Source organism: Aquarana catesbeiana, linkage group LG12 (genome assembly GCF_042186555.1).
Source record: "Aquarana catesbeiana isolate 2022-GZ linkage group LG12, ASM4218655v1, whole genome shotgun sequence".
NCBI lineage: Eukaryota > Metazoa > Chordata > Amphibia > Anura > Ranidae > Aquarana > Aquarana catesbeiana.
Window position 1 is genome coordinate 136,098,525 of NC_133335.1, and position 19,234 is coordinate 136,117,758.

General features: G+C 42.7%; 1 protein-coding gene and 1 long non-coding RNA gene across 5 annotated transcripts in view; both read right to left on the bottom strand.

Moving 5' to 3' along the window:
- Nucleotides 1-19,234, bottom strand: part of PPP1R1B (protein phosphatase 1 regulatory inhibitor subunit 1B) — an 821,552-nt gene that overhangs the window by 462,569 nt on the left and 339,749 nt on the right. The gene's annotated exons all lie outside the window — the stretch shown is intronic.
- On the bottom strand, nucleotides 7,449-16,181 carry LOC141114569 (uncharacterized). Of its 2 annotated transcripts, XR_012236930.1 has the most exons (3): nucleotides 14,595-16,181; nucleotides 14,398-14,514; nucleotides 7,449-14,317 (listed from the first exon to the last, which is right to left on the bottom strand). It is a non-coding gene; the product is annotated as an uncharacterized lncRNA (long non-coding RNA). The 2 variants fall into 2 exon arrangements; XR_012236929.1 differs by having other exon boundaries at nucleotides 14,398-16,181.

Genomic DNA, 19,234 nt, shown 5'->3' on the forward strand with positions numbered 1-19,234 from the left:
GTCAATCCGATCCCCCTGTTGGCTTGGACTAAAGGGTCCTCAGTTGCGGTTCAACAGGCCTTATGGTTACGCCTTTCCCACGAGAGGCACCGGCTCGGTCTGAAGAGTCCCCAGTACAGAAGGTGCCGAACGCTTGAGAGAAGCTTGCTGTAAAGGCCTGCCGGGCTTCTGTAAGAATTGGAGCAAAGGGCAAGTGCCCTTCCGAAAAACCCACTAACAACCAGGCGTCCGGTAGTGGTGAACCGGCTAATTCTTTTAGGTTACGCCCGCCCAGACAGTTCGGGCAGGGGGGCTTGTCTGCTCCTCTTCCGGCACGCCTGGGTGGCCTCAATCACGACGGGTCGTCAAAATGGTTGTTCAAGCAACGTATGGTCCTTCACTGTTACTCCTCCACCCAGATTTATTCCACTCTGCTAAGCTCGGTCGGAAGAGAAGAAGCAGACGTTACTGTCCTACATGGACTCACTATGGTCTCAGGGAGCAGTGGTACACGTCCCAAGGGACGAAAAACTCCAGGGGGTATACCTTCCCCTCTTCGTTATACAGTGCTAAACGATTTATGGCATCTAGTGCTAGATCTAAGTAACATCTAAGTAACAAGTATATAAATTCAGAAGATCCAAATATAGGCTCTGTCGACATCTGTATGGACAGGCGATTGGCTAATCTCATTTGACTTAAAGATGCTTTCCTCCGTGTTCAGGTGGCGAAGGAGTTTCTCAATACCTCCGGCTCCAAGTTGTCAAGACCATCAACAGTTCTTCTACCTCCCTTTCGGGCTGATAACCTCACCCGAGTCTTCGCAAAATTCCTCTGGCCATAATGGCCCTCATCAGAAGGAGAGGGGTACGTCTTTATCACTATTCCTAGGTCCTCCTGTTGCTGTCCTAAGACAAAGTCCAGCTGCTGGTTCACAGGAAACAGTTAATCTCCACCTTGACCTTGATTTAGGTTGGCTCCTAAATCTAGGAAAAAGACACCTATCCAGCGCCAGATGTTCTTTGGGGCCCAGTTTGCTACAGGCTCCATCTCTCTCCCAGTGGGGAAGATCACTGTCATCCAGGAGAGAATTTTGTGGTCTCTAATCCCTTCAGGGCTGAGGGCCTTATAGTGCAAGAATCTATTGGCTCGTCGGTTTCCGCGACCTCTATGGTAAAGTGGTCCTTGCGGAGATTATTCCCTTTCCAGTCAGGTTTTCTGCAGTAATAGAAATCAGGAGGCAACAGTCAACCTATTCATCAACGATGAGGAGCAGCCTCTTCTGGTGGCTTCAGCGCAAAACCTGCCCATTTGCCACTCTGTTGCCCCACCTTACGTGTCAAGGTCATGTCCGATGCCAGCGGTACCGGTTGGGGAGCCCTCTGCAGATCGGATCTTGCTCAAGGGTACGTGTTCTCTCAACCCGGGCCAGTACATTATGGAATTTCGGCAAGCCTAGTGTGCCCTTCAGTACTTCTCCCATCTCCAGAACGGAGAATCAGTATTATTAAGAATGGACGACACCCCAGTGCTGTGGTAGATGTACTGGTGTTTATCTGTTTGTATGTCTTATACTCGACAAAAGAGATTTAAAAAAAAAAAAAAGAAGAAGATGGAAAACACAATGGCAATCTCCTATGTGAGGAGTCATAGAGGCACTCAAAGCTCCACACTATTCTGGGAGGTCGAGCCCTTCAGGTTTTGGGCCTAGACAACATTTCATCGGCCTACTTCCCCAGGGTCCAGAGCGTCCGAGCGAATTTCTTATGGCGCATTTGGTTAAGACATTAATGAGTGGTCTCTTCGCAGGCAGGCATTGAAGTGGATTCTGTCCTTGGGAGTCAATCCTGAAGTGGATCTATTCTCTTCCCAGGTAACTTCAAGCTGGTGAAGTGTTACACTCGGGGTCGTGGCAGCTAGGCCTCCAGAATAGATGCCCTGACAGATCAATTGAGTTTCAAGAGGGCATACACCTTTCCACAGCTCCTAATAATCCTCAGGTCCTTTCGAGACCTCATGCGTAAGCAGTCAAAATGGTGGCAGTAGCCCCTTACTGGCGGAAGCAAACCTTGGTTTCCCCTCTTGTGCCAGCTCAGCTTTCGGGACCCGTTGCATCTCCCTCTCGGGCCGGACTTTCCTTCTCAAGTGGCAGTCCTGCACCCTTGTCCGATTCGGGTGCAGGTCAAGGATGATTTCCACTCTCATGAGCTCTACGGGGATGAGCACGAGTTAGGTCTATAGAAGAAGATGGGCCAAATCGGTCAAGTTATCATATTCTTCGGGCAGATCAGGAAGAAATCCAAGGCTCAGGATATCTCCGGCTTTCTTTATTTGTCTCTATCCATCAGCTCTCTAAGAGTCCGAGTCTCAGCTTTGTCGGCCTTCTCCGGTGCTTTCGTGGACTGTTCACCCTTTTATCCAGCAGTGATTCCATAGGGAGTTAAAACTCAGCCCTCAAACTAAACCAAGGCTCCCCAATTGGGATCTTCCTCTTGTCCACAACTCACTGACTGAACTCAGTAAATACGGGGCCTTCCCCGCTTTTCTATTTGGAGACCTTTTGGCTAAAATAACTTTCCTTGTAGCTGTTACCTTGGCCAAGAGGGTCTCGGAGGTCGTGCCACTAAATTACAAAGAACCTCTTCTGTCCTTCTTTCCGATCCGGATGGTCCTTATTCCTAGACTCAGCTCAAATACAAAAATTACCTCAAAGTTCCATAAAGACCAAGAGATCATCCTAACAACATTCAGGACCAGGAGTCCGCTGAAGTTCATCCTCTGGACATGGGCAAAATTCTGTCGGTATACCTGCAAACTGCTTCTTCCCTTTTTAGACACTCAGCCGACCTGCACTTTGGCAGTAACAAACTGAATTGGGCTTCAGCTAGAACAACTGCGGCCTATATCATCTAGTTCATCCATCAGTCTTTTAGAACTAGGGGCCTGGATCTTCTGGAAGCAGTGATGGCACGTTCAACCAGGGGTATAGCGACTTCATGGGCAGCAGCCCGGCATGTGGCTCCAGACATGATCTACAAAGCGGCCTCATGGGCCTCTATTAAAACTTTATCGTCACATTACGATATTGAGCATGCTTTGCTATCTTCTGTGGACTTTGGTTATAATTCCTGTCGGTTGACGGGTCAAATTGAAATTTATTGCTGTTTAGCATGCCCACCCGTGTGGATTGGCTAGTTATTTCCCACACGTAGGCTGCCATGGAGTCTGTCAGGAAAAAGGAAAATTTATTATCAAATACTTACCGTAATTTTCCTTTCCTGATGGACTCCATGGCAGACGGAGTCCCCACCCATCGGTCAAAGAGTAGGCTAGTTACGGAACACAGTCTATTCAGGTGAGCTCAATCTTATAGGGTATGGGGTCCTATAGCATTGGAGAGGAGGCGGGGTTAACCCACACGTAGGCTTCCATGGAGTCCATCAGGAAAGGAAAATTACGGTAAGTATTTGATAATAAATTTTCCTTTTTTTCCTTGTTTCTGTTATAACATTTTGCAAATTAGTAATTTTTCTGGCCAAAATTTATACGACTACATATCTTTGGTAAAAATAGCCCAAATCAATTGGGGTTATTTACGAAAGGCAAATCCACTTTACACTGCAAGTGCACTTGGAAGTGCAGTCGCTCTAAATCTAAGGGGTAGATCTGAAATGAGTGGAAGCTCTGCCGATTTTATCATCCAATCATGTGCAAGCTAAAATGCTGTTTTTTATTTTCCTTGCATGTCCCCCTCAGATCTACAGTGACTTCAAGCGCACTTGCAGTGCAAAGTGGATTTTCCTTTAGTAAATAACCCCCAGTGCATATTGTTTGGTCTTTGTGAAAGTTATAGAGTCTACAAGCTATGGTGCCAATCATGGAAAATTGATCACACCTGATGTACTGACGGTCTATCTAATTTCTTTAGATACTAACAAGTCAGGAAAGTACAAATACCCCCCAAATGACCTCTTTTTAAAAAGCAGACATTCCAAGGTATTTAGTATGAGCCATGGTGAGTTTTTTGAAGTTGTCATTTTTTCCCACACTTCTTTGCAAAATGAAATTTTTTTTCACAAAATTGTCATATTAACAGGTTATTTCTCACACACAGCATATGCATACCAAAAGTTACACCTTAAAATACATTCTGCTACTTCTCCTGAGTATGGCGATACCACTTTTGTGAGACTTTTACACAGCGTGGCCACATACAGGCAGGGAGCATCAACAGGCGTTCTAGGAGAATAAATTACACAGATAATTTCTTGACTACCTCTTGCACTTTTGAAAGTCCTGGAGCACCAGGACAATGAAAACGCCCAAAAAGTGACCCCATTTTGGAAAGCGAACACCCTAACGTATATTCCATGAGGCATAATGAGTCTTTTGAAAATGTCATTATTTTCCACAAGTTTTTGGAAAATGTGGAAAGAAAATGAAAACGCATTTTCTTTTACACAAAGTTGTCCATTTATACAATATTTCTAACACAGCATGTACATGCCAAAATATATTCTGCTACTCCTCCTGAGTATGGCGATACCACATGTGTGAGACTTTTCCACAGCCTGGCCACATACAGAGACCCAAAAAGCAGGGAGCACCATCAGGTGTTCTAGGGGCATACATTTCAAATCTAATTTGACTACCTAATACACGTTTGTGAAGCACTGTAGTGGCACTGATGGGCACTGTAGTGGCATGGATGTGGCACAGATGAGAACTGATGTGGCATGGATGAGGTATGGATGAGGATGAATGAGGCATAAATGAGCCATGGATGGGGATGAATGAGCGTGGATGGGGATGGATAAGCCGTGGATGGGGATGGCTGAGCATGGATGGGAATGGCTGAGCATGGATGGGGATGGCTGAGCCGTGAATGGGGTTAGCTGAGCCATGGATGGGGATGGCTGAGTATGGATGGGGATGGCTGAATATGGATGGGGGTGGCTGAGTATGGATGGGGATGGCTAAGCATGGATGGGGATGGCTAAGCATGGATGGGGATGGCTAAGCATGGATGGAGATGGTTAAGCATGGATGAGGATGGCTAAGCATTAATGGGGATGGATGAAGATGGCTGAGCACGGATGGGGATGGCTAAGTATGGATGGGAAGGCTGAGCATGGATGGGAATGAGTGCAGGAATTGTCACAGATCAGCACTGTTGGCACTACAGATCCAGTCCAAAGCACTGCTGCACCCGATCTCTCCCCTCTCCTCTCACACTGTACCGATCGGTACCGAGAGGGGAAGAGCTAAGCCGGGTATGCGCTGGCTTGTTTACAACTGATTGCTCCATCATTTTATGGAGTGATCACGTGGTAAAGGGCCGCTGTCACTGGGCCTTTACCATGATCCGTGATGCGCCGGGTCACGGATATTCCCGGGGGAGGGTGATTCTGGGAGGACGTCATAGCATGCCCTCCCAGAGTTATCCGACTGCACCGTAGCTGTCATTCAGCTATATATAGGTACATAAGTGGTCCATTTAGTGAACTTGGTGTTGTTATTTACTTTAAGGTCATCACAGTGGGCAAGGGGGCACACTTTACTTCTAGAGGAAAAAAGATTTAATCTCCAAATACGGAAAGGTTTCTTCACAGTAAGAGCTGTGAAAATGTGGAGGTGGTTCTGGCAAACTCAGTAGATTGCTTTAAAAAAGGCTTGGATTCTTTCCTAAATGTACAGAATATAGCTGGGTACTAACATTTATAGGTATATGTAAAAAAACATTATTTAAATATGACACATGAAAGCAATGCTCACTTTTCTGTGCTTTGTTTTTTGTTGTGTTATTTATATTCAGCTCTGTATTTTTTTCAACCAATCATATAGACAAAAATGATAAACAACAGAGCAACGAGGGAATACTCCACTGTGGGGTAGCGATCTTTCAGCCGCTTCGCATCACAGGCAGAAGTGTCACGTGGGGTATAATATTTCATATTGAATGTCCATGAATGAAGACTTGAATTGCTTTCACGTGTTTACATATTATATAATGCTATTTACATTTAGTTCATTATTTTCTAAATTATTCACATGACTGGCAAAGCTCCAGCCACATCAACACAAGCTCACTGAAGAACTGAAAAGAGTATCACGTGACTGATTTAGAAATGCCCTAAAAAGGTATTTACAAACATTCTGATTAAGGAATATATGGGCCATAGTTTTGATGATACAATACACTACACATACAGTACATTAAATCATGTGCATCTGGGTTTAATGACTCTTTATTGAAAACCTGGCTCTGTGTAACATGCGTATTACAACCAAATCACAATGCTCTAAAGAGTACTCCACTTTTGAAGAGAAAAAAAAATCCCTCTGGGTGATTAATGTGCATTGGAAAGATTTTACCAAACTTTGACGCAGATTGCTACAAGTTTCTGCAATGAAGGAATAGTTTGATTATGTTTGATTATGGTTTGATTATGTCAATTGGCAGAGTGAATCTGAATGGGATTGACTTTTTCATTATTAATCAGATGCATGTGCAGTGTTCTAATGAGGAGAGTGGAATGGTCTGCACCCCTTTAGACGTAATTAACCCTTTTGGAGTATCTCACAAAAATGTAATTGTTGTTGCAGATGATGCCTAAAATCAGTGAGCTAATTACACAACTAGGGGAAGTTCTGTACACTAACTGTGTACAAAAGGCCTTCAGGTTACCATATTGCATTGAATTTTACAGAAAATTACAATGCTGAAGATTGAAATAAAAAAGTAATTTTTAATAACATTAAAATACAGTATGGCTTGTGTAGCAAACGTATGCCATATTATTTTTTTCTATTTGCTAAATTTTTGCCCAGAAAAGTGGAAATACCCCATCCAGCTTACTTTTCCACAGACTAAAAGGTGACATCCCTAGGCACAGCGTTGGCATTTTGGTACCCTGTGTCACTCTGACCAATGTACGTTTGAATGTGCAACCTCCACCCATCTCAGCTTGCAGTAGTACTGATGGCTAAAGTTACAGGCAATTCAAGCAAATCTAATGCCGCGTACACGATCGGAATTTCCGTCAGAAAGAGTCCGATGTGAGCTTTTCGTCGTATATTCCGACCGTGTGTATGCCCCATCTGTCTTTTTCCGTCGAAAATTCAGATGGACTTAGATAGAGAACATGTTCTATATTTTTCCGACGGAAATAATTACTATCGGAAAAAACGATGCTGTTCCAATGCACCAAAAACGACGCATGCTCTGAAGCAACGACATAAGCGCTCGGTCTGGTAAAACTAGCGTTCGTAATGGAGATAGCGCAATTTATTCGATCTTCTAATGCAGCGCATTCTTTTGTGCTTTATAATGCTAGAATAATGAAGTTGTTTTGCTGTTGATATTCAAACTTATTTCTTTATTATTTCTTGTAATCTCCTGAATAATCTTTTATTTTTTTAAAGCCAGATCTCCATAATAATGTTTAGAATTATTTTTTATAGTCATCTTTTTTTTTTTTTTTTTTTTTTTATTTCATCAAGATCTCCTGTTTTTTTGTATTATTGAAAAATTATTTTCTAGTTATCTCCATAATTTTTTTTTTTTGTGTGTCCACAAGTTTCCACAATAACATAATTATCTTGTATTTTTTAACCTCAAGGAGGTTGGTTGTTGTCCCTTGTTAATTAGACATTGTATTTTTGAAATGTACCTGCCTACTCACAAACAAACTGTCCTTTTTGTAGAAAAACACATAGGCAAGTATTTGTGAAAAATAAAATCTCCAGTTATTCTGGGTAACAAAATAAAGAGAAAGGCAACGCTGGAGAAACTTTTGGAATTTGCGAAGCCTTTTGGCCCCCAGGGTAGACATCAACCCTGTGGAAAATAAAATTGTTAGCTTGAGGAGTCCATATAATTTGGAGCCCAATCTGGTCCAGGACTCCCCGAGATCAGGACCAGCAGCAGATGATATCTATGTCCCCAGACTGTGGTACTACCACAGCCTGTGTCTTCTGTCAGACCAGACTGAACCCAGGCCATCACTTTCTTCTCTTTACTGCAGCCTTCCCTCCACGCTTCCCTGCATTCTTCCTTGGAGACTGTGGCTCTGGTGGTGGACTTGTGGCAGGAGGAGGAGGATGAGCGAGCTCACATATTTGGCTGTTCTCAGTTAGCTGGCCCCTCAACCCCTTCTGAAGGGCTCGAGCAAAAATTCCCTCACTGAGGAAGCGTTGGCCCTCCTCCAATTTCTGCAATCTAGTGGCTATATAGAAGCCATAGGCCTCGTCAGCATCGGGGGGGGGCTTCTGAGGACATCACTTACTTCCCTAATGAGGCCCAGTGCTGCCTCCTCCGTGATCGCCCCCTTCCTGGGCCTTTTAGTTGTAAGGCGGAGGGGAGGCACCTGTGATTGGGCACGGCCACCTCCTGGCTGACACTGGGCACGGCCTCCTCCTGCCTGCCACTTTCAGACCCTCCTCCTGGCTGAGCTCATCTTGTGTATAAAAAGGGGACATAGTTTTAGTTTTTGGTTCATCGATCACACACAATTTTCAGCTCATGATTTGCAAATTGAATGTTAATAAATAGAAAAGACTATCATTCTGAGCCCAGCATTTTTCATTTTTGTCCCAAACATTTTTGGCCACTACTGTCTATTGATATGTAAATCACTTTTTTTTAAATCATTAATTTGTTATCAATTATAACATCTAGTTAACATCATTAATATTAGGACAATAAATATGTATAAAAATACTATACCTGGCTGCAGCTGGGCGCATCCACTTCTTCCAGGATGGAAGGCCCAGGTTGTTCCTCATCAGCCTCTGCTGGGGTTGAGGGAAGGGTGGAGGGAAGGCTGCAGGGAAGAGTAGAAAGTGATTCCCTGGCTTCAGCCTGGTCATCCAGAAACTGCAGTTTGTTGAAGTACTACAGTCTGGGTACATACACTTGCGCTGCTGCTGCTCCTGATCTGAGTGATTTCGGGATCTTATTATGCTCCTTCTTATACATGTTCCTCAAGATCCCAATTTTCTTTTCCAAGAACACAATGGTTGCATCGGGGACCGGAGTCTTCACAAATTCCAGAAGTTTCTCCAGCGTTGACCTAGTTTGTTTATTATAGTATAAGCTGTGTTTCACCTCCCACAAATTCCTCATCTCCCTGTACCTGTCTATGAAACTGGCCATGAATTCTGGGTCCTTAAAGTGATTCATATTTGCTGTAAGACAATACACCAGACAAAAACACTAATGTCAGCCTAAACTCTTATCCCAATATCGGCCTCAATCTTGAAGCAGTATAGGCCACTGATGGCCCAAGTTAAAATTTTACCTTTGTTTAGGACGCTCGCCACTTCCGTTCCTCCTTCCTCCACACACAGAACGTAGGTACGACACATGTGTGTTAGCTTGATATACACTACGCATACGTGAAACTACGCCCGTGTCGCCCGCCCCTGACGTTCTTTCTAGTCTATTTCCCACCCCTTCTCTTTCGGCGTGCAGTAGGAGCAACATGGCGGAGACACAGCAGGTGTGTGTTAATTCCAGTAACTAGGAGGAGGAAAGCCCGGAGACAGAAACGTCCCGATCCCGGAGGAAAAGATTTAAGGCCTCAAATATGGCCTTTGTAGAGATGGTGGACATCTTGAGGAGGAACAACTATGATGGGAAGCATGGACTGTACCTAAACCCAAATGTGAGAAAGGCCAAGATCATGACTACAGTTGTGAAGAGTCTGCACCGGAATTTTGGGGTACGACGATCCAAGGAGCAATTGAGGAAACGCTGGTCAGACCTGAAACTGAGGGAGCAGGATCAGTATAGAAGAATCAAGAGAGTGCTTCTAAAAAGTAAGTACTTGTCGTGTGTTCCCTTTCATTATTATTATACTTGTATGCTGCTCCATGTGCTTTTCTTTACTGTTGTACAGTTTAAAATGGCGACTTTCATGTTTGTGGGCACAGTAATCGGTCGTAGTAAACATCGTTCGCTCATTAAATACGATGTTTTGGGCAGATACAGGTTAAATACATTTGGTCATGCCTATTTGTATAAAAATAAGTTTTGTACATTGCTGTCTAGATGTGTTTGTAACTAGAATGAAATGCAAGCTTGATTTAGTATAATGTAAGGAGAGGACACTCAGCAGCTGTTTACACAGGAGTACTAGTGTGGAACACAAGAACAAACTTTTTAAATCAATATTTTTTCATTGATTATTTCACAGAACATACAGTGAGGACGGAAAGTATTCAGGCCCCCTTAAATTTTTCACTCTTTGTTATATTGCAGCCATTTGCTAAAATCATTTAGGTTAATTTTTTTTCCTCATTAATGTAGACAGAGCACCCCATATTGACAGAAAACAAAATTGTTGACATTTTTGCAGATTTATTAAGAAAGAAAAACTGAAATATCACATGGTCCTAAGTATTCAGACCCTTTGCTGTGACACTCATTTATTTAACTCAGGTGCTGTCCATTTCTTCTGATCATCCTTGAGATGGTTCTACACCTTCATTTGAGTCCAGCTGTGTTTGATTATACTGATTGGACTTGATTAGGAAAGCCACACACCTGTCTATATAAGACCTTACAGCTCACAGTGCATGTCAGAGCAAATGAGAATCATGAGGTCAAAGGAACTGCCTGAATTTAAGGGGGTCTGAATACTTTCCGTCCCCACTGTAAGTGAAAAAACATGTAGAAAAATAGTCACTCAGACATGCACTTCTTCAGCTTATTACACAGTCTTGAGGATTATTCTATAACAAAGTCTGTATACAATAGACATGTAAACCAAGGTAAAAAATGTGATATATAAAGTATATCTTGTTAGATCAAGCATGAGGAACACCACTCACCTGCCCAGGCACCCCAACTGAGAACACACTGCGCTCAGGAGGAGAGCGGCGACCCCCAGCCCTCTTTTGGGGGTTGTTGTATTGTTTTCATTGTTAGATAACGTCTAGTGTTAGACTAAGTAGTATATGAAAAAGACATTGGTGTTCAAAAAAGAAAAAAGTAAGAACTATAAAATATAAAAGTATAAAATAATATAAAGTAAAATTAGGAAAAAAAGAAGAAAAACACAGTCAGATAGTTACTTCCCTTTGGTAGTACAGTATGGTTTATAATGCACACGGGCGGACTTTTCGTCGGACTGAACTCTGACGGACTTTCCGTCGTAGTTCCGACGGAGTTCCGCTGAAACTGACTTGCCTACCCACGATCACACCAAAGTCTGACCGCCTAGTACGCGGTGACGTACACCAGGTCTGAAGAGACTATAAAAAGGAAGTGTAATAGCTTGTGCGCCAACCTTTGGGCCCCTTCTGCTAATTTCGTGTGGATCTTGTGTTAATAGAAGTTTGGTGATAGACGATTCGTGCTTTTCAGACTCGTGTTTTTCAGATCGTTTAACTGTTGTTCAGTTTGTGCTTGTGAGGTTTGTATCTGCTTTTCAGTGTATGTAGTCAGTTCGCATTGATTTATTCAGTGTGTTTTTGTCCGCTCGTTGCTGATTTTCAGCTCGCTCTTCACAGGCCTTGCTGTTCTTCAGTGCGTTCTGTTAAGTTCGTTCTGACCAGACGACCGTTTTGAAGCCATGTTGCGTGTACATACTCGTCGTAGAGTTCGTGCTTCGTATGTGCTTGGTGCTGTAGTTCATTCTTCAGCCCAAGCCCAGTCCATGAATAGGGCGAGGAGGAGTTCATGGACGAAGAATTGGTTGCTCCAGCGTGACCAATTCTCTCATATGCCTTTGCTTCGTGAGATCCGTGAGAATAACCCTGAGGATTTCAGGAACTTTCTCAGGATGACAGACCCCGTTTTTCTCCGTTTGTTGGCTTTGCTGACCCCTTATATCAGCAGGCAGGATACCTGCATGAGGCAAGCCATCACTTCGGAGCAGAGGCTAGTCACCACGTTGAGGTACTTGGCGACTGGGAGAAGCCTGCAGGACTTTAAGTAATCGACAGGCATCTCCCCCCAGGCTCTGGGGATTATTATCCCAGAGACCTGTTCTGCCATCATCCAGGTCCTGCAGAAGGATTATATTAAGGTAAGATTTATCCTTTAACATCACATTTTATTGTATTTAATGTTTGCTAATGTATTGTATTTCTTTACTCAATCCCTAATTACCATGATTGCAATATGCTGTGAATGTCCCCTTTGTCCTCATGCATGCTGTAATCTTTTAATGCTCCTTTTTTTTCCTGCATGCATATTTGCCTTCACTAACTTCCCCAGAACGCTATGCTGGGCCTTTATCCACCTAGTCTAGTCACTTAACAATGTAATTTGTCAGCTTCATTGTAGTGCTTTACCCTAATATTTTTCCAAATGGTCTGTGTGTCCTTAAATTGATTTATAATCCCCCCCTAAAATGTATCCAAATGTTCTGTGTGTCCTTAAATTGATTTATAATCCTCCCCCTAAAATTTTTCCAAATGGTCTGTGTCTCCTTAAATTGATTTATAATCCCCCCCCAAAAAAATTATCCAAATGGTCTGTGTGTCCTTAAATTGATTTATAATCCTCATCCCAACCCCCTTGGGACTTTCCCAACTGTGGAGGGTCTATAGATGGGAAACACGTCCACATCCCGCCACCACCCCATTCGGGGGTCGTACTATTTCAACTATAAGGGGATTTATATTATTGTGTTAATGGCGGTGGTGTTGACACAATATGAATTTCTGTATGTGGACGTGGGGAAGAATGGCCGGATGTCAGATGGAGGAGTCTTCGCCCAGACAGAGTTCTACCAGCATCTCCAGAGTGTTGGCCTGGGATTGCCAACTGATGCGGATAACGTGGATGGACTCCTCTTTGTCTTCATTGCAGATGAAGCCTTGGTTCTGGGCGAGCACCTGATGAGGCCATTCCCCCAAAAGGACCCTCACCCCGGAGAGGGGGGTTTTTAACTACCGTCTGGCCAGAGCGAGAAGAGTTGTGGAGAATGCCTTCGGGATAATGGCCAGCCAGTTCCACCTGTTTCAGACAGCAATCCACATGGCGGACTACAAACTTAATCACATTGTCCTACCATGTTGCATCCTGCACAATTTTTTACGCAAAAATTCAAGAAATTATCCAGCATCACTTGGGCCTGAGGTCGGACTTACAGAGAATCCGCTGATGGGCCTGGATACTGGCCGTACTGGCTTTGCCCCCCAAAGCGCCTTTCAAGTTTGGGATCAATATGTTGATTTTTTTATGGGTAGGGGGGCCATTGCAATGCCAGACAATCTCTAATTTAATATTAATAAAAAAAAAATATCTGATAAAATCTAGAAATGTATTTATTGATTGCTTTTCTTTTTGGCTGTCTCCTAGGTTCTCCTAGTGCACTTGTAGTGCCAAGTGTATTTTCCTTTAGTAAATAAGCCCCATTGTCACTGTAAACACAAAATTATACTTACAAAAATGGTATTGAGCATTGAAAGAAGAAGGCACACATTGTTGATTAGCTAACTTTTTAATCTGTGCACATTCACATGTGCGCTTAGATTTTTTTTTTTTTTATTTAAATATTTTTTTTTACAATATAAATTTAGATTTTTTTACCAAATATATAATATTTTTTTTCCTTTAAAATTATTTTTGTTTTGTTATTTTTTATTAGAAAAAATATATATATTTTTATTTATTTATTTTTTTATTTTTTTGTTTTTTTGAAACAAAAAATTATTTAGTATTATTTTTCTTAAAAAAAAAAAAATATATATATATATATATATATATATATATATATATATATATTTTTACAAACAAGCATGTTTTAAAACATATAAAACATACACACAACTCTGGAAGTTAACAAAGTTCCACATCTCTAAAATGAAGGCAATATCAGACATTACAGTGACAAAAATGTCTTGATTTGAAAATTGTACACAATTGTAAAAAAATGTAAGGCCAGAATCTGGTCATATAAAAAGGAAATGAAGAACATGATCGACAAAGGGATTAAATTCTCCCCAAAACATAGATCATGTTCTTCATTTCCTGTTGCATAATGTCCAGCCAATTGCGCATGATGTCCAGCTGATTGCGCATGACATCACGATCCCCATTCGAGGCCATGAGCTGGCCAATCAGTCTTTGTGCGCTGTCTGTTGAAAAGGGTTCCGCGGCTTCCCCTTCCACAACCAGCACATCACCTAAAATTGATGAAAAAAGATGTGTTTAGAAATATGCAGGCATACATAGATTACCTGAAGCTGGGGTGTCAGACACTCACCTGGTGGGGTGCCCATGTCGCCCAGTTCCTCCACCTCTCCTTCCTCTACATCCTTGTGGGGGCGCTAGTGCTTTGACATGGTTCCGCGGCTTCCCCTTCCACAACCAGCACATCAACTACAATTGATGAAAAAAGATGTATTTAGAAATATGCAGGCATACATAGATTACCTGAAGCTGGGGTGTCAGACACTCACCTGGTGGGGTGCCCATGTCACCCAGTTCCTCCATCTCTCCTTCCTCCACATCCTCAGGGGGGGCGCTGGTGCTTTGACATGGTTCCGCGGCTTCCCCTTCCACAACCAGCACATCACCTACAATTGATGAAAAAAGATGTATTTAGAAATATGCAGGCATACATAGATTACCTGAAGCTGGGGTGTCAGACACTTACCTGGTGGGGTGCCCATGTTGCCCACTTCCTCCACCCCTCCTTCCTCCACATCCTCGGGGGGGCTTATTTCCCAATCCGGCAGGCGAGGTCGGGGGTCCCTGGGATCCGGTTGTCTGAGTCTTTTCTCCCCTATAAGAATGAAACAAAGGGTATACTTAGCACACAGATATTAGAGTCCAGAAATAGGAATATGAAACATTGTATTGAAGTGGTGTACAATTGTCTGTTTGGGCAGAGATCCAAGTTGAAGACATGATTAAAATGCCCTTTTAAAACAAGCTGGAATACTTACCTTTTTTGGCTAAGTTTCACAGATAGAGACACCCCAACAAGTATACACTGGAGAACCTGTGTGGGTTACCGTAAAAAATGTATTCTGTTGTCCCACACTAGTGCTCCTGAGTCCAGATGTGTAAACAGCTGCCGAGTGTCCTCTCCTTACATTCCACTGAATGAAGTTTGTTATTCATTCTAGTTTCCAAAAAAAATCTTTGTCCTAAACCTCTTTTAATAAGACAAATCAGCAAGACCAAATGTAGTTAACCCTGTATCTGGCAAAAACATTGTATATATTTACAAACAATGTTACCTACGAACAATGTGTGTGTCCATGAACATAAAAATAGCCATTTAAAACTGTACAACAGTAAAGAAAAGCATATGGAGCACCATGCAAGTTAATAATCAGAATAGGAACACACGACAAGTACTTACTTTTTTTAAGCACTTTTTTTATTCTTCTGTACTGATCCGGCTTCTTGAGTTTTAGGTCGGACCAGCGTTTCCTCAATTGGTCTTTTGAGCGGCGTACTCCAAGATTATGCTGCAGAGTCTTCACAACTTTGGACATGATTTTGGCCTTGCGTAAATTAGGCTGGGTGTACGGTCCATGCTTGCCATCATAATCTTTCCTCTGCAAAATTTCAACCATCTCCACCATCTCTTCAAAGGCCATATTGGAGGCCTTAAATCTTTTCTTCCCGGATCGGGACGTTTCGGGCTCCGGGCTTTCCTCCTCGCTTGTGGTAAAATTATGAACCACCTGTGTCTCCACCATGTTGCTCCTACTGCGCACTGTAGAGAGAAGGGGTGGAGAATATTCGTGAAAAAAAAAGTCAGGGGCGGGCGACGCAGATGGAGTTTGACGCATGTGCAGTGTATGCGCAGTGTATATAAAGCTAACACGCATGTGCCATACGTACGTTCTGAGGAAAGAGAAACTAAAGTTACGAGCGTCTGAAACTAAGCTAAATTTTATTTATTTTGTAGCGGCCTATACTGCTTAAAGATTGAGGCCTATGTTGGGATAAGATTATGAGAGTTTAGGCTAACATTAGTGTTTTTGTCTTGTGTATTGTCTTACAGCAAAAATGAATAATAAGTTTCAGGACCCTGAATTTCTGACACCATTTATTGAGAAGTACAGGGAGATGAGGAATCTGTGGGAGGTCAAACACCCTCAATATTACATTAAACCAGTAAGGAAGGCAATGCTGGAGAAACTTCTGGCATTTGTGCAAACTTTCATCCCAGAAGCAACCGTGGAGATTTTGGAAAGGAAAATTGGGATCTTGAAGAATATGTATAGGAGGGAGCATAACAAGATCCAGGCTTCCCTGAGATCAGGAGCATCAGCAGATGATGTGTATTTACCCTGGCTGTGGTACTTCCAAAACCTGCGTTTTCTTGACGACCAGACTAAAGCCAGGGAATCTCTTTCGACCCTTCCCTCCACCCCAGCAGAGGCTGATGAGGACCAACCTGGGCCTTCCATCCTGGAAGGACCGGATGCGACCATCTGGAGCCAGGTATATTTTTAGACATATTTAGTGTCCTAATATTAATGATGTTAACTAGATGTTCTAATTGATTACCTATTAAGGATTTTATACAAAAAATGATGTATACATATCAATTGACAGTAGTGGCCAAAAATGTTTGTCACCAGCTTGAAAAAATGCTGGGGTCAGAATGATACTCTTTTATATGTATTAACATAGAATTATATTCATAGTCATGAGCTGAAAATTGTGTGTGATTGATGAACCAAAAAATAAAACTATGTCCCTTTTTTGATACAGGATGAGCTCAGCCAGGACGAGGGGCTGGAAAGTGGCAGGCTACAAATTTCCTCAGGAGCCCCCCAGAACCTGAAGAGGCCTATGGTTGCTATATAGCCAGCAAGTTGCTCAAAGTGGAGAAGGGCCAACGCCTCCTCTGTGAAAAACTTTTTTCTGATGTCCTTCACATTGACGAGTTAACTGCCAACAGCTTAATAAATGAGCAAGCCCCTCCTCCTCCTGCCACAAGTCCACCACCAGAGCCACAGCCTCCAAGGAAGGCTGCAGGGCAGCATGGAGGGAAGGCTGCAGGGAAGGGTGCACTGCAGCGTGGAGGGAAGGCTGCAGCGAAGAGAAGAACGTGATGACCTGGGTTCAGTCTGGTCTGACAGAAGATGCAGGGTGGTGTAGTACCACAGCCTGGGAACATATATGTCATCTGCTGCTGCTCTTGATCTCTGGGATTCCTGGACCAGATTGTGCTCCCTATTATATGGACTCCTCAAGATCCCAATTTTCTTTTCCACAGACTTGACGTGTGCCCTGGGGCCAAAAGGCTTCACAAATTCCAAAAGTTTCTCCAGCGTTGCCTTCATCTTTATTTTGTTAACCAGAATAAATGGATATTTTATTTTCTGAAAATACTTGCCTATGTGTTTTTATTAAAATACATTTTTAAAAGACAATGTCAAATTAACAAGGGACACCAACCTCCTTGAGGTTCCAAAAAAATGAAAAATATGTAATGTTATTGTGGTAACTTTACACCAAAAAAACAAAAAAACAAAAACAAAAAAAGGTTATTGTGGTAACTTGACACACACACAAAAAAAATATATATATATGGAGATCACTAGAAAGTAATTTTTTAACAATCCTAAAAAAAGATCTTGATGAAATAAAAAATAATAAAAGACGTCTCCAAAAGAAAAATGTGTAAGCATTAGTATGGAGATCGGACTTTTAAAAAATACAATACCATTCATGAAATCAAGAGAAAGAATCCATAAATCTGTTTGTGAGAACTCCGTGTGAATTTGAGCAGCAAAACAACTTCGTTCTTCTAGCATTATAAAGAAGACAATACTGTGTTGCATTCAACGATCACAGAATTTGCATCGTGAGGAATGTGCTAGCTACAATACGAACACTAGTTTTACAAGACTGATCGCTTCCGTCTCGTACTTGCATGTGTCGTTTTTTGTCCGTCGGACCAGCATACAGATGAGCGAATTTCTCGATAGGAACTGGGTCCAGCGGAAAGATTTGAAACATGTTCCAAATCTAAAGTCTGTCAGATTTTCGACAGAAAAAGTCCGCTGAAGATCCGATGAAGCTCATCGATACATTCCGTCAGACCAGTCCGGTCGAAAAGTCCACTCGTGTGTACACTGCATAAGTGATACATTTAGGTCTTATGTTTCATTGTGTACCAATCTACCCATTTTTCTCATATTTTTTGGGCTTTACCCTAATTGCTTTGGGTTGGTGCATATAACATCTCGTACGCTGCGTGAGTGTTAGTCGTATTTATTACTTCATGTAGAGACGGGGTTTGTTGATCTCTCCAATGGCGCATTATCGTTAACCGTGCACTCAAAAGAATGTGCACGGCTATGTTCCTGTATTCTGGTGGAATTAACTCTATGTCTAAGGATAAAATTGCATTTCCCGGTGACATGGGTACTTTAATATTCAATACTTGTGAAACTACTCCATATACTCCTTTCCAAAAGGGGATTATAGTAGGGCAAGACCAGAGTATATGGTACAATGTTCCCACAGCACCACAGTTCCTCCAGCAGGTATTGGAACTTTGTGGTGAGAATTTAGCTATTCTATGGGGTGTCAGATACCATATGAAGAGGATTTTCTGCGATAATTCCCATAATTTTACACTCTTTGTCGCAGCGTACGTGATGTGAAGTGCCTTTCGCCATTGTTCCAGGGAGTAGGAGGTAAGAGTCCTTCTCCCGGGCAATCATATGAGTTGTTTTCAAGGGTATATCCTTATTTTTCAGTATATTATAGAACAACGATATACCGTATATACTCGAGTATAAGCCAAGATTTTCAGCCCTTTTTTTTAGGCTGAAAGTGCCCCCCTCGGCTTATACTCGAGTCACCGCCATCTGCCTACCTGATCAGCATGTCATGTAGACAGACGGCGGCCAGCGTGTCATAAAAACATGCGGCGGCCATTCCAGTGTTCAAAAGCCGCGCCTCCTCCTCGTTTGTGATAGGCAGAACACTCAATTTCCCAGCAGTCAGTGTTCATCCTATCACGGACATCTTCTCATCCTCGCCCGTGGTATGAGGATGAGCGGATGTCCGTGATAGGCTGAACACTGACTGCTGGGAAATTGAGTGTTCTACCTATCACAGACGAGGAGGAGGCATGGCTTTTGAACACTGGAATGCCCGCCATATGTTTTTATGACATGCTGATCGGCGCAATAGTGGCAATGGTGACTGCAGATCGGCACACAGAGGCTGTAGATCAGCACACAGTGGCTGCAATTTGGCACACGGAGGCATGCACAGGACAGAGAGAGAGGATGCAGATTGGCACAGGTAGGC